The following is a 16,013-nucleotide window of genomic DNA, read 5'->3' on the forward strand; positions in this document are numbered from 1 at the left end:
GTAAAGAAAGAAGGACAGTGATTATGTGATTATACTAAAATTATTCTGCAAATTCAATAAGAATTAACTAACTTTCTGTACCCTAAATCCAGATCTTTCAATAGATTTTAAACTTGATTTCTCCCATCTCTACTGGCTTTTTTTCTTGGCCATTAAGCTTAGTTTTTCACATTGTCAGTCTACTCCCGAGATTTTCCACAACAGCAAGTTGAAACTGTGGGTGGGTGACCAGGTTAAAAAGCTGGGCTTCAGCTTTTTCTGGGCGCGTAACCCCCTTAGTGGATGTCTTGGTTTCTGTCTTGCTCCCCAGTAGCAATCTGTTTGTGGCTCTCATCCAGGGAGATTTCTTCAGTTCAGCTCATGTAGCTCTTCCTGTGTTTGACGCTGTTTTCATAGCTGATCTTCACATAAGAAAACCAGTAATAAGCCTTTCTCCATACGGCTGCTTTGGTTCTGTATTTGATTGAACAAATTAATTGTACAAGGATGGGAAATTTCTAACATAGAGACATTACCATAAGAGACTCCATCGTTTGCCTCTGTGCCCCTGGCAGAGGGGCTCCCCGGCTCTGATGCAACGTGGGGGGCCAAAGCTACAGCGGGGTCTCCCCGTGATGTAGGCTGCCCACCACGTACGCAGCTTCTTTAAAGCAGTTAAACTTTCGAAGCCCGTGGAACCACCACGGTGCCTGTGGGACTTGGTGGGCGCTGAGCACATTGGCAGCTATTGCGGCTCTGTGTTGCCAGCTACCAAGTTGATTAGATCTGTGGCTTTTGTGTTTTGGGCTTTTTAGCTGCGGTTACCAAGTACATAAACACTGTTACTAATAGCACGCTGAACCGCTATTAGCAGCAGCAGGGAAATTTCTAGAAAACTATCTCAGTAAAAACAGAACCTTTTAGCCGTGTTTCAGGACATCCCCAAAATGGGTATTTTTGCAGTGGGAACTGTGCTTTTTCCTATATGTTTGAAACTGTGTATGCATCTCCTGACTGAAGCTTTTGGTCGTTGGGGAGCCTGCCTTAGGTGTCTGTCTTCAGAAAGAAAACGAGGTATTTTTAATGAAGCTGTAATCCTGCTATTTGTGATTATATAAGGAGTCCCTGAGGTCACAACACGCTCAGTGTCATTCGGCACCCCAATCAAGGTTGCGCTGGGGTGGAGGCTAATCAGTGCTGCCTTGTGTCTCATTACCATCTCGTCTTTATGCACAACATATTGTCACTGCACAAAGACAGAGTCTGTTAAATATTTATTTCTAGTAAGAAGGGCCAAAACTGTTAAGAGAAGATTTTTAACTCTGTGTTAAAAGCAAGGCAAAAAGTCACACTCAGTGAGCAGGTTGGCACTTCCACGGCACACTGTGTTAAGCGCTAAACTTTAATTATAAGCAAATTAAGTTCACCCTCTTCAATTGTTAAACTAACAACAAGCCACAAAGCCAACATATGTAAACCACCCCCTCAATATTCGTCACTATTCACAAGTCTTGAACTCTGAAAGCAAACAAATTACAGGGTGGAATAAGCTCCTAAAAGCTATTTTAAAGCTTTAGTTAAAAGCTATTTGGACAATATGATTTGTTTCCATTCCAGTACAGCTAATTCTTGCACATGCTGCGTTTGTGGCCTCCTCCCTTCACACAACCCTGTTTATTTTTGTAAACATAGTAGTAATCTTGTGATTAAAAGTAAAGATTTGCAAGTAATTTACAAATACCCACCGTAAATATAATTAATGTAATTCTAATGCTAATTTTATGAACCTCCATAGACCATACACATTTATGACTATATGAGCAAAGGTTGATCTATGGCAGTTTGTGTAAGGGATATAAATGGATAAGTACAAATAACCATTTAAAAATTTCTAACATGATGATGGAGCGTTCATTATGAGGCTTTGGCTAAGGTTTTATTACAGCCTGTGGAAAAACTGTTTTCACCCTAAAAATTTAACTCTATATCATATATATGTTTATATTAAACCTGAGGTCATTCACAATGAGAGCAAGTCTAATTAGTAATACCACACCACATGTTAAAATATTGCTATTTGAACATAAGCGTAGTTGTAATCACCTCTGTACTTTCAGTATCTGAACTAAACTTTCTGCCGCAATAATTCTTCAGGAAGACTCTGTAGTTGCCTTTTTGGGTAGAGAACACAAAGCCACAGAATGTAAGGGTGGTTGTTCTGTTAGTGAATAAATCAAGTAATCTGATGCCCTGTGTGAGAAAAGCCAGCAAAAGGGTAGAATATAAGAACGGAACTTAACGAGGCTCTCGCAGAATTTTGCCCAGCTCCCTGTTGTATGCGGCTGTGCTATTTTTGCTTAGTGGATATACTGAGGATGAAAGCAATATGGCCAGGAATGTGTACTTGTAAGCTGCACAATGCTGTTCTTCTGTGATCATGATTTGGTTTATGTACACTGCCCTGTTCTGGTGCTGCTCTTTGCCAGTGAGGACGCTTTTTGCATTTTGAAATTACATGCACACCTAAACTAAGCATCAACTTTAACTTCACAGTTTGCTGAAAGGCGGTTTATGCTCAGGGACAAATTCCAGCTAACGTGATCAGAGAGTAATGTAGATGTGTCTGCTGTGGAGCAAGCTAGCACCTCCAGGAAGGATGTTTGCACTGCCTGAAGTTTTCAAGCACCTACAGTGTAAAGGTTTCTGACGCTTCCGAAGGCAGGCTGTAATACTTGCATGTACTAGTATATTCCGAGGTTCTGCACTGGTACAGGTGAACTGAGCTGAGATTTTACGGCTAAGTGCACACAGTGCAAGACTGAAAGTAGAAGACAGGTTCTGGAAGTGCTTAATATAATGGTGCATACAGTAGAACTTGTCGGTCATTCGTAGGACAAAGTATTGTCATTCACGTATAAAAAATAGGGAAGGGTAGAGTGCTTGTAGAATATAGAAAATTGATCATGTTTTGACTAGTTCAGAAAAATGTTTCTGTAATTCCCCTTTCTCTAGTGTATAGGAAATGGCTGTTGGGTTTTTTGTTCGGGGTTTTTTTTCTTTACATCCATGTTTAACGGCATGCTAATTATTATGAAATGTCAATAAAAAGGAAGAAAATGTAAAGTCATTAAGCATTTGACGTTTAAGGACATAGTATTTTTGAATAGTTTTAATACTTTATAATTTTATTCTTTTGCTATCATCTCAGGACCTCATTGGAAACACGAAGCAGCATCTCAACTGATCCACTCAGGTACTGTAGTAATACAGATGTTAATTTTAGGTTTAAAATAATAGAAATTACCTCTATTCTGTGCCAGCTGTACAGCACGTAGCTTTATCTTACAATGTATAGCCAGTAAAGGCATTGACCAAATAGCTGGATTTTTCTGTTTGAGAGGGGATAGTTTGCTCTCTTCCAGGATTTCCAGCTTGAAATTCAGTTCTAGCTTCAAACACCGTGATTCGTTCTCAGAGGAGCATGAAGGGGAGGGAGGGAAGGTGTGTTTGTGCACGCACGTGGGCAAACCATCTCTCTCTCAGATTTTTATAACCTTAGGTTGTGCTGAAAACATTTGACCTTCCCTGGCAGTTTTATACTGCTTTGAGTGAACAATACTGATTGTGTCGAAATGTCATTCATGTTTTCCGTTGCTCAGCGTTTTGATAAAAGCACATGTATAAACTTCAGAGAGTACTGTCATATGAGTCATTGCAGTGACTGAGATTTTACTTTGATCACTCAGTTTAGAAAAAAACGCTTAGCACTGTTAACACTGCATATCAAATGGGCACCTTGCATCTTTATTCTCATAGTTGCACATTAAAGAGAGCATCAAAGTCGCAGACTTCCTTTGATTAAGTTGGGGCAGAGTCCCTTCCGCTCAAATTGACAGTTGTTTTGGTAAAAATCTTCCTTTGGAGATGTTATGGATTGAGGATGTGACTTTTTCCCACATTGTGTAGTTTTAACCTTGCTTGAACAAAACATTAGTGGGAACTGTTCTGTTTAGCCTTATTCAAATTAAAGGCCCTCTCTATTATTAATCTTCCATTATTTTCCAGCGTATGGTCTTCTGAAAGTAAAGCATATCCCTTATTATCATCTGCTAAAAAAACACCCACCCACCCCCTATGTTGTAATATTATCTTTGTCTTCAGCTCAGCATAGCAACGCTGGACAATGTTCAGTCATGACTGTAGTTTTGTTCCCATCTCCCGGTTTGACTGGAGTACTATTTCTTTGTGTGGTAGGACAATGCAGGAAACAATGTCAACTTCCCCCCGCCCCGCTTTTGTGCACACTTATTTTAGCAAGAGCATCATGTAGCTGGTTTGTGATTTACCATTCTCTGGGATAAGGTTCCCAGAACCAGGTATTGCTGCCATCTTTATTCCAGGCTAGATAAATCTTTGTGAAAATAGCAGATTTTATTACAAAGTTTTTTCCTTCCGGTGGAATTTTTTTCACGGGAGGATACCAGTGAGAAAGATGAGGAAGAATTAGACAGATGTAAGAAGTGGCTGAATTTTAACCTTTGGTGGGAAAAGGAGTAGGGAATATTCTTTGAATAGGTTTAGTTGCACTGAATAGACATGTTTTCTAGAAACTGCAGTGGTTGAATCATTTTAAGTTGCTATGGGATCATAAAAACATATGACTATTTCCTTGTTTTAAACTATTTTCAATAAAATGAGACCATGTGATATAATATCCACCAAAGTGGCCACTGCCGTTGCTGCACGGCCTCATGAACCATAAAGTTGAATACACACAGTATATACGTTAAGTTCTATGGCATTGGCTCTCATTAGTATGCGTTCAGTGGGTAACGCTTTCTTAAGCCTGCAACGGAGAGATGCAGGCTGGTATGGAATCCTTGATTGCACTTCTTTATAGTTCAAACAATACTTTCATAATAGCTTGTATTCTACCTTCTTTTACAAAATTTTTTTTAAGCTGTAAGTTAACAGATTTTGAGACTTTCTTCTTTATCCCATTCACTTTTATAAAACCTCTGTGCTCAGACATTTCCTAAACTAATTCAAACAGACAATCTTGAGAATACTTGTAAATTTTTTTAGAGAACTGTCTTTATAAAAAGGTATTTGGAAATGAATGCACTTGCGTGCAGTAAGTCCTTTTGAATTTTGAGAACTGGGGTGAAATATTATCTGGGGGTTACCAGATGAGGATGTAAAAATGCTACTCTAACTACAAATGAAATAATTTTATGACGTTTAAAAACTCTAGAGTATAAAAAAATCATAGAGGAGACATTAAAGAAATTTCCAGATTATATCAGTTAAACCAGTGAATTTTTCCTAGGGTTAAATAATTACTGAAGAAACAGCATGTAAAATCTACTCGACTTCAGTAGGTCAAATAAGCCTGTTCTGGAGCTGTAATTAAACAGAATTAAGGTTATTGTTTTTAAGTAAAATGAAAGACAGTAGAAGACTTCTTCTTACTGAATGTGTTCTCATGAACCTGTTGAGCAGATTTGCCTTTGAATGACCCATAAAATGGAATGTACCAATTAATACGAACCCATCCAGTGTCCTGTCAAGCAATTAGTATTTTCTAGTCAGGCTACTTTTCTTGCGTTTTGCTCACTAAGTTCCTGTCCCCATCAACAAGGTAAGTTTTCCCTTGAAGAACCACTCTTCTAGTTCCTACCTGCTCTGGAACGTTTGTAATCCAGACTTTTGATTTTGTTGAATTTCAGTTGTATGTAGATTCCCCACCAGACAGCTCCATTTGTTTCCCCTGGATTTATTTAGACTGCACTTGGATTCTGTGGGTTCAATCTGAAAGTTACAGAGTTGTGAGATGAGAGAAAAGCCCGGTGCTGTAAAGAGTAAGGGCTAATGTGAAAAATTTGCTTATGGCCATTGTAAAGAGAAAAATCTGTACAAATTGGCATGCTATATATGTATATTTTGTTTTGCACAATTTCTTTCATAGTCTGCACAGTATTTGTTCTGGATATTTTGAGTTGGACCCTGTCAGCTTTCAGCTGGTATCTGAAAATATTTTGTTTCCTAATATCTAAACCTTAATGTGGGCCTTCTGGAGTGTTGTATTACCAGACCTGTTTCAAATGATCCAGAAATTTAAATATTTAAGCTTTGCAGATATTCGTGGCATATTTGTCATCTTCTGTAACAAATTGATCAACTAGTGTTTGTTCAGAGAGTTTAGAGAACGGACATGCAGAAAAGATATTCAGCATTAAGAGAACAGCAAATTTCTTACTATTCTGCTTCATGAAATTTTGGCAGCTTAGAGGCTTAATAACCAAAAATGAAGTATAGTATCAAATGACAATTCATTCATCTGTGGGGGAGTGCATAAATCTGAGAGCTGTTTGAAGCAAAATAACTTTGTTTTGAGTTACTGGAGCGTTTCTAGGCAGCAGAGCTTCCCTTCGAGTAAGGGGGGAGTGTGTGGAGGGGAAGAGAGCTTGATTTTACGTCCCTGATTCTCTAGGCATCTCTGTAGAGCATGTCACCAGCACGCCTGGGTGTCACAACAGTGCAGCAGAGCCTGAGAGCTCTGTACGAACACAGCTCTCCCGTTTTCCCCGATTGGGAAGGGATACTTGCTGAAGTGGTAGCCAGAAATGCGTAAGAGGGCCAGGAAGAGAGATCCGGTTTGCCAGAGCCTATAACACAAAAGTCTTCCTTATTCTTTGTATGAGCAACCTAGGAAATTTTCCCACCAACTTGCATGTGGAGACTATTTGATTTCTAGTATCGAGAAAGGGACCCAACGTACGGGAGCTTTGTGTGCTGTTCTATTCTGTGAGCAACGAGGCCTTTAAGCCTCCCAGGGACTAGTTCAGCATCTATTTGGTTGCACAAAATCTTGGTTTGTACACCTTATATGTATTCCTTGTATGACTCCCACTTTTTAACGTAGTGTGCACAGGGAGTATGATGGAATTAGCACGGGAACCACGCTATCTCGGTCTCATGATATTCTTGAGCTCCACAATGTACGAATCGCTAGCATGAAGTTTTTGTGTGTGGCTATTGAAGTATTTCACCCTGCAATCATGGAAGACTCATGGAAAACAGTTTTCTTACTGCAGGCTTGCAGTTTCTGTACTCCATGTAAGTAAGCGGATACATTGTTTTTCTGGGCGAGTGGAATATTTTTCAGGAATGTTCCTGGCATATCACTATAAGGGTGTAAGTAAGTAAATAACAGTAGTTTAATTTATGTATTTTATGAAGGGTTAAAGATGTAGCTAGACAAGTCAATTCTCCTGATTTCCCCACCCCCAACATTTGAAATCAGTGTATTAGTAACTCTAGCAGGCGCTGACTTCATGCTGGGGTTGTTTCATACAACGCTCTCCCTCATCAGTGGATTGTTCTACTTCAGCCTCAGAGCTTCATGGGTTGACAAGACAACCATCCCTAAGAAAGGAGGCGTTGTACTATATGATTTTCACTTTGCCCTTTTTTTAGTGGCTGTTTTTGAAAGACTTGTCAGAGGCTTCAGTACATAGCAAAACTCTTAAGTGACTATAGAAATTTTCAGGGAGCTGCTCACTTACGTACAGTACCAGTGCTGAAGCTGCAGTACATCCAAAAATTCCTACTCTTATTAGGCCTGGAATTCTAAGTCAAAGGTTTCAATAAATGCCTTTCTGAAAGAACTAGTCTTATATCCAGGGTGAGCGTGAGATGAAGCTTAATTTTCTTTGTTGTTTTCCTCTAGAAGACAAGTAAAAATGAAGAACATGTTGAGAGCATGGTGCTTTTCATTTACAAGTCCTAATTAGCATTTTCTCTGCATGCAGTGCAGTATAATCAGCGTTGGTTGCTGTCAGAAAATTCATGGGTACGTAGCTTCTACTCACTGAAAGTCCAGTGTTTAGAAGTAAATAATTAAGGTGACAAATAGCATTTTTTTTTTTCTGGAAAGGGTATGATGGAGAGAAAGAAATTGCTTTGCAGTGCGAACAGTCAAAGGATAAGTTTTCAGAAGAGTCTCATTTTAGGATCAAATCTTTGGGTGGTGTCTCTTGAGCTTAATTGTCTCAGTATGGCTTTCCCCTTCTCCTTCCTTGACCCTGAGAATAGCTGCCCTTGGTTATGGGGCGAGGCATTCCTTGCTGCTGCTGCTTTTTTTCTTTCTTTTTTCTTTTCTTTTTTTTTTTTTGTTTGAAAAGGAATCTCAAGAAGTTCAGGCAGAAGAATGTTCCAGTAGGGGAAACTCAAGCATAAATTTGTTTTGCTATCTGTTTGTTCTTAGAAATGAAGGGAAAAAGGTTTCCGTGTTCCCCTCTTGGCAGTGTACCATAGCCTTTGTAACGGACCAGGCCAGCCCAAGCCAGGGCACCAGGGAGACTGAGGAAGGCTGGGGCTCACCAGGAGGCACTGGATCTCAAGGGCCTTTCATTGAGTTCCTCTGTAGATAAAACTATCCCTAGAAAACAGGGGCTGATATTAGGGATGAAAAGCTGGGATGGAAGATTTTGATACGAAAATCTAAATATCCTTAGCATGATGGCATCGCTGTCTTGAAAATTGCCAAGCTAATGATGCCCAAGGGCTTCAGTATGAGTTCAGGAAGAAAAATAGGCTTGAACTTTCACAGTATTTAATATTGTTAGGGGACTTGCTTCTCAAAAGCAAGCAATAGTGTTTTCTTAGGAACCACTGCAACAGTACCAGCTCCGATGCTGGTCTGAAAGAAACCACAGTGAGTAAATGCAGGCATCACAGGCAGTTGATTATTTTCAAGAGAGTCTTTAAAGGAAATTATTTTTTAAAAGGCCCAAATCAAATGCCCATCATGTTCGTGCTTTTTCATGCAAGTTGCTTTTCTCATGATCTGTTTGTTTCCACTGCTCACCCTATACTGTACAATGTATTTTTAGGGAAATACTAGACAAAGTGTGACATGAACATTTTTGAATGTTGTCTAGGCATAATTCACCTGTTTCTTTACTTCACTAAAGAAACTGCCAATTCTTACTCAAATATATTTATAATTTCATTTCAGGTAAACTTACACAAACCAGTTTTCTAAGAAGTTGCAAGGCACTTACGTAACTGAACAGTGACAATGAGTAAAACCAGAAACCAAAAGGATAAATATAGCTTATTATCCAGGCACTTGGGGAAGTAGATACGTCTACACGGAAAAGAGCCTCAAGTTAAGCTTTAGGGGTTTGGTTTTCTGTTCATACTTTCTAAACAGTGTTGATTTTATTTATTTTTTTATTTTTAAAAAACCACCTGTCCAAGTGCCAGGATCTTTGCTTTTAAGTATTCCTTCAGATTCTGGTTTTGGTTTTGTTGTTGTGTCGGTTGAACTCTCAAGTTCCTATACCTTTTTGATACTATTGCAAGCTATATCCTAAATGTTTACTATTAGTGATTTTCAAAAACTGAACAGAATAAGAAATACCCAAATTGCAGTTTCTGGAAAAGTAAACTTAACAGCAAGCTGGACGTTAGAATGGTCAGTCTCCACTGGGACACTTGTTGTTATTTAGCAACAACAACAAAAACTTTAAAAAAAAAAAAAAGATAAATTGCTGTTGAAGTCTTCTCTTGTGCCAGTAACGCTTCCTGCAAAATAGCAGTTCTGCGCTGTTAACTCTTGCTCCGAGTGTCCTGCGAGACGGGAGGAACTCCTTAAAAGTAAACCTGCACGTCGGTATAGAGAGGAAAGGGGAGAAAGAAAAGGTGGTAGAATTGGGCCAGTGTCGTTCGTAAAAGACAGAGATTAAACTTGGACTCCTGTCCCTTCAGAATAAGAGCCACCTGCTTTTACCATGTCTGGCCGGAGGTTTTAAATAGCAAATGCTGCTCATTTTGCGATTTCCTTTAAAGCAGCTCGCCGCTAATTGCTCTGCGCTCCCTGCGGAACGAAAATGGCTTTGGGCTGGCGCTGGAGCGCAGCGGGGCTGAGACGCCGCGATTTTGCCTCCCCGCTCGTCAGCCCGGCCCCAAATCCAGGCTCTGCCGCCGAGGTTGCCCGGAGCGCGGCCGCAGGGCCCGCTGCAGGGCCGTTCTTCCCGCCGGGTGTCAGCGGCGTGTCCCCGCTGCCCCGGCAACGCCGCCGGCAGCCGGCCTTTGGGGAGTCTTGTGCTAGCAAGCAATAACAAAACTCTGATCACTGGCATAGCCTGTGGCATGGACCAGATCCACTTGGCTTCTACTGTTGGTGGTAGGCAGTGAACTGAGAAATTCTGGGTCAAGCATTATCCTCTGATTCCTCACATTTTTATAAAGGTGATTGTAAATGGGGTATTGGATTCAACTGGCTAATCATCTTCCAGAAGACAGAATCTGATACTTCATACTTCACCCCGAGTGTGAACATCTGTGGATCACTTTACATGATGCGAACAGCAAGTTTGCAAAAGAAGTATGCAGAAAAGCAAACAGCACTGTCTGCCTCTTTTTGTACAGATGGCATCTTCACTACAAAAGTGGAGATGACTTCTGTTTCCTGGGTTTTGTCTTTTTTTTTTTTCCCCTCCCCTGTCATAAGGAGCCCACAGTTTTCATAGGTGCTGGCAGACAATGGAGCCGATGTGATTTACACAGGAGGAGCTGATTAACAGAGTTGTGTGCTGCTCTATTTAAAAAAAAAAAAAAAAAAAAAGAAAAAAACCGCCGGTTCCCATGTGATGGGATCATAGCACTGCTGTGATTATAGGGCAGTTGTTGTCAGATCTGATGGAGATAATTGCTTGCATTTTCCGAAGTTCTGTGAGCTTTAAGGATGCTTTCCAAAGGTCCTTCAAAAACCTTAACTGGAATATATACATGCTGTTTGACCAGAGGGCTTTTAGAATGGCCTAAAATAGCCAAAAGGAGAAGTGGGATTTCTGTGTAATAACAGTCATCCCAGTAGTATTGGGGACTTTCAGAAAGATAAACTGCAATCAGGATCAAAGAGCGATACCAAGAATTTGTATCCTTTGTGCGACTGCCTCTTTGTATTAAAGTAGGATACTGTAACTGTGCAGGTGCTGTGCCATGTGCATGACTAGCTGCATATATTGCTAGCAATTAGAAACACTTATGCTGCGGCAATAAGGAGAGGAGTGTGTTGGACTGGATTTGAGTCATTCAAATCATAACAAAAAGAAGTCTTGTGTTGTCAAAACCTAGCTGCAGACTACAGTTGCTGCAGTAGAAGTATTTGAAAATGCTGAAGTTAAAGGCCTTCTGCTTGGATTACTGGCAGTTTTTATGTCTCCAGCCTCTTCACGGTTTCTATAAAAGGTAAGAAAACATTAACTCTGAAATGCTTTTCAGAACTGGGTGGCTGCACATGATGCCACCAGTGCTTTTACTTGCTATTCTACTCTGTTGCTGAAAGGCAAATATGCAGGGGAAAAGGGAGTGGTAGAGAATTAATGAGAACTTGTGACAAAGATTGTAAAGCTGCTTTTTTATTGCATTAATTATCAGCCACTTTTGTCTCTGTGCATGCAGATGTGAAAGGTGATGATGCTGTTTGGTTTTAACATTTACTTTAAGTCACATCATCTCAGCTAAGACTCAATTAGTACTTTTTCTTCTCTGATATTTTATCCTTAGGCACGGTAGCTTGTGTTGTGTAGTGTACAGACTGTAAATAGCACTAGGAGATTAATTGAAATGTCACGGAAATTTATGTAATGCAGAGAAGATCCTTTTTTCCCAGAGATATTTAGCAATATAATAGTTCATCTTTCATCTCCTCCCAGCACAAAGTGCACATCACAGTCATTCAGAGCAATGGGCACTTCACTTAGGCAGGTCTGACACACAGCTTAAATGATTGATGGTGAATGGTGATCATAAAGAATAGGACTGGGTGTCAGATGCATTGAGCTTGCCTATTTAATGGAACAGCAAAATAAGCAATTCCATTTAACATGTCCCTGAACTTACCCTGATGCTTTTTAATCTAAACTTCTGTTTTCTTGCTTTTGATTTACGCTCCTAAGCAGGGGGAATCATATGTGCTTGAATTTTCTGGGGGAAAAGTGGGGATCACGTCATTGTTAACAAAAGCCATGCGATTCTTTAAAATAGGATTCTGCTCTTGTTCTGTACACTTTCTGGTCTAGCTACCTATTGTCAGCCTACAGAAAGTGCTTTGTACTAAATGCTAATTGCAGTTGAATTTTTCATGCAGTGACTGAAGGCTGGAAAAGGGAACTGTTCCAATCTTTTTCAAGGTTTAAGGGGTGCCCCGCACTTTCTGGCATTGAGTAATACAGGACCCTCATCTGTGACCATTGGCTTGTGAAGTTTCAAAAGATAGCTTTATTCTCCTCTTCTTGCAGCTTTTCACAGATTTCATTTCTGAGCCAAAAAATTTCCAACCTATTCCCAGCCCATTGTAATGTCTTCCTTGCTGGGAAACCATATAAAATAATAGAAATGTAGCCAGACTGTTTTGACACAAATAAATACAACTAAACTACAGCTTTATGTCTTGGATTCCTGGCAAAATCCCAGCTTTGTTGCAAATGAATTACTGTAGAGTTATCCTACATCCTCTAATGAAAACCTCTGCAATAGCTAAGGACTGTCCATTTATTTCCTTCAGATAGTTAATTTATTTGTCATCAAAACCTAGATGTACTTGAGCCCTCCTCCTGGAGTGCGTTTGCATGAACAGAAGTAAAATGAGGACTTAAGCACTTAACTATCAGATAGAAGGACTTTGCTCTCATCATTTTGAGAAAAGGAAAACTGAAGGAAAGATGCAACTTTCTCACGTTTTAAACAAAATAATTTCTTGATTAAAGCACAGTGACAAAGAAGCGTGAAAAGCAAATGGTCCAGAATAACAAACCTAAATGCAAGGAAGTTCATATTAAAAAGAAAAAAAACCCACAACTTTCTTGAGACTTACTTTCAATTACTTTTTAATAGTAATTGTAGATTGTTTCAGGCTCCCCCTGGAAAAGAGCCAGGGGGCTGTGGGGAAGAGTTTTGTGCGTGCCTGGGTGTATGTATTCCTTCTTTTTATGTGTAAAGTGAGATAACCAAAACAGGACTTGAGTAACATTTCCATTACATGGGTCTTACTACATGAATTTTTAGTATTAGCTTTAGGGTTATTGCCTGCCCTCTGTTATACCTTGATGGTGTAGGGGAAGATGTGTCAGAGAATGTAGGCAGGAGCAAACTTCAGACATCCCTGTATGACATTCCCTCGTGCCACTGCTATTACCTGGTGACCAGCCATGGCTTCAGGTGAAGAGGTGCAGTAACAAGTCGTGGGGGAAGCAGTACCAAACCCCTAAGCCTTCCCCAGGTACAGGTAGTGCTACGACAGCGGATGACTTTTCAGAGCAGACGTAGGGATGCTGTGGAATAGCTGCCCACCTCCCACTTAAGCCATGTGTTTCTGATCCTAGGGGGTGACTCAGAGACTCATTGCTTGGCCATGAGAGCTCTGCTCATCGCTCCTCGTGCGCTCACCCTCCCCAGCAGTGCTTAGCAAGCCGTACATGACAAGAAATGTGACTATTCTCTTTCCTTTTGTGGACTGTCTGGGCAGAGCATGACTTTTATTTTCAGTTGCAGTCAGTGCTCAAAACTGTTGTAAATTTTTCTTGTTGCTTCAGAAGCTCTGTGCCTTGCTGCTCTACGTTCAGAAATCAAGCTGTGTTTTTCAGCTTGTCTTACTCAGGGAAGTCTTGTGGGATCGTGTCTGTTGCCTGACCTGGTCAATTCTGATTTATGGTATAATTTTGTCTTGCACTGGAGTCTCTTGCGTGGAACCATGCATCTATATTGAAAGCCATGGACTTCAAGAGAAGTCCATGCAGGGCGTGTTAGGTCTTGCAACTTTCTTGCATAGCAGCGTTCACTGCTTGTGCTGGTTGTGTGATAGAGTGCACACACAACGCGTACACCCTGAACGTATGGAGCTGAGTGGCAGGATAGGGCTGGCACGCTATGTTGCTGTTTGGGAAGTGTGCTTCTTCCTCAGACCCTTAAGAACAAGGTTACACCGAGAGGCTCAGGCAGACGGTGGTGGTGGCCTGTCCCTGCTGCCCAGAGCTGTGGGGCTGGGAGCAGGATTGGAGGACAGGGCAAATGAGGCAGTCCCCCTCCCTGCCTGTAGTTGTAGTGCCAGTTGGGGCACTGCAAGAAAATAGTGATTCTGGATGATGGGACAGAGTAAAACTAGGACAATTTTTGCCTTCTGAGGTGCTAGTTTTCAAATGTATTCAGGTATACATGGTAAAAATCTAATTCCAAAACTCTTTATAGCAAGCTGTGCACGTGACATTCCTAAAGGGAAGCCCAGCTGAGGGCAGACACCCGACCTAGAGTAGAGGGCTTCGGTAGAGTTTGCAGTCCTTTGTGAGAATTGATCCAGTGAGGTATATTTCCTCAACGCAGCAAGGGAAAGGGGGAAATGGGACAAAACAAACCAACTGCACTTCTAGTCTCTTTCTTAAATTTGGCAATGGCTTCAGTAGCCAGGGCTTTGCCCATCACATGTATATTCACAAAACAAAGTTAGTGCAAGTTAATGATGCTGGTGCTTCCAATGATGTCGATATAAACTAACACGGTTTTCGGTATGCTTTGAATACAAATACTAGAAGTGTAGAGATGTATTTCTATAACAGATTAAAGTGTAAGATGAGCAAATCACTGTAGGGCTTCTGTGGGATTTTGAGGATGAATGTCTCATGCTTTACTCAATGGATTATTATAAAATCATGTGACTTCAGGTTTAGCATGTGAAAGTGAAGATTTTCTTTAGCCAGTGGGTGCATCGTGCTGTGCTTCTGCCAGCTGGTGTGTAATAGCCCAAGCGAGAAATTGTTACCATTAGCATTGCATTAAAGATAAAGCGTAAGGTGAGAAAATTTGTGACTGGCAGTGAAGGCGACTATAATCTGCAGTATGGGGGGGATTTTCCCTCCCAGAATGTCTTCTCTCTTCTTGCTAAGATAAGTGTTTTAAAAAACATAAAGGAAGTGCCGAGTTTGTAAAGGCTACTTTACTAGAATCCAGTTGCTTGACAAACAAAACAGTTTTTAAATTATTTCTTCTCACTTTTCATTTTTATTTCATCAGTTTGGTCTCTCTAAAGGAGGCATGAGTCTCTTACAGAACAATTAGGGCCGTTTCTAACAAGCATCTGATTCCAGCCACCTCCATGGAATAAGGTAAGTGAGAGAGGACTGGTGTTTTTTGAAGCAGGAATTAGTTGAAATTGTTTCTGCTAGTCTTCAGTTGGCACTAGCAATTCCAACATTGTGATTCAGGATAGATTGAATCATGTGCTTAAGCCCATCTCGGGGCAAGAGTAGCTCTATATTTTGGTATATGATTCAGTCTCATTAGGATGTTTCAGTGATGATTAGAAATGAAAATGCTTTCACGAATTTGCTTGGTAGGAGCAGCTTATTGCTGCCATACTAGAATATCACAAAGTAACTGAGTGTCGGAAGCTACTTAAAGCCACTCTAATATTGCACTCTGCAGGGCACCTGCAGCTCTGTGCTCATCCTCTTTCCCACTCTGTTATCCAAGAGAAATTTGTAGCATTTGAAGCCATTAAAGGAATTGCCAGCCTTAATTTAGATGCAGTTTCAAAGACAGCACATGTGCTTTAAATGATCGATGTCAGGATTGTCCTCTAGGTTAACTCTTTGTTAAAAAGAATGCGCTTTGATAGTCTTTGTTCCTCATTCCTGGTGTTAACAGCATGGACTCTGCTTCTAGGATTATGTGAGGTGGGTTCAGATGTGCCAGACGACGTGCTTGCTAACAGGCACAGAGCAGTACTGCTGTTTCCTTTAAGTAAACTGCAGCATAAAAAAAGATGCGAAGAACTCAATGGTCATGTGTTACTACATAGTTAAAGGGAATGCTGTTGTTAAATTCATTATTTAAAAACAGATTTAATAAAGGAAAATGAAGTTATAGGTAGTGTGTTATATACAATACTATAATCCTGTATTCCTGGAAACAATAGCTGTATACTAGTTACAAATCTCAGTAACAGTGAGCAGGGGGAAAAAAATCCT

At 40.5% G+C, this 16,013-nt stretch overlaps 1 protein-coding gene across 1 annotated transcript in view; it reads left to right on the top strand.

The window, feature by feature from the left end:
• The first annotated feature begins 11,218 nt into the window (after nt 1–11,218).
• The window catches only part of IQSEC1 (IQ motif and Sec7 domain 1), a 152,488-nt gene continuing 147,693 nt past the window's right edge, over nt 11,219–16,013 (top strand). The window contains exon 1 of the mRNA XM_009283286.2: nt 11,219–11,241. The gene's annotated coding sequence lies outside the window, so the exon portion shown is untranslated. The remainder of the gene's footprint in view (nt 11,242–16,013) is intronic.

This window comes from Aptenodytes forsteri, unplaced genomic scaffold, assembly GCF_000699145.1.
Source record: "Aptenodytes forsteri isolate BGI_AS27 unplaced genomic scaffold, ASM69914v1 Scaffold870, whole genome shotgun sequence".
Lineage (NCBI taxonomy): Eukaryota > Metazoa > Chordata > Aves > Sphenisciformes > Spheniscidae > Aptenodytes > Aptenodytes forsteri.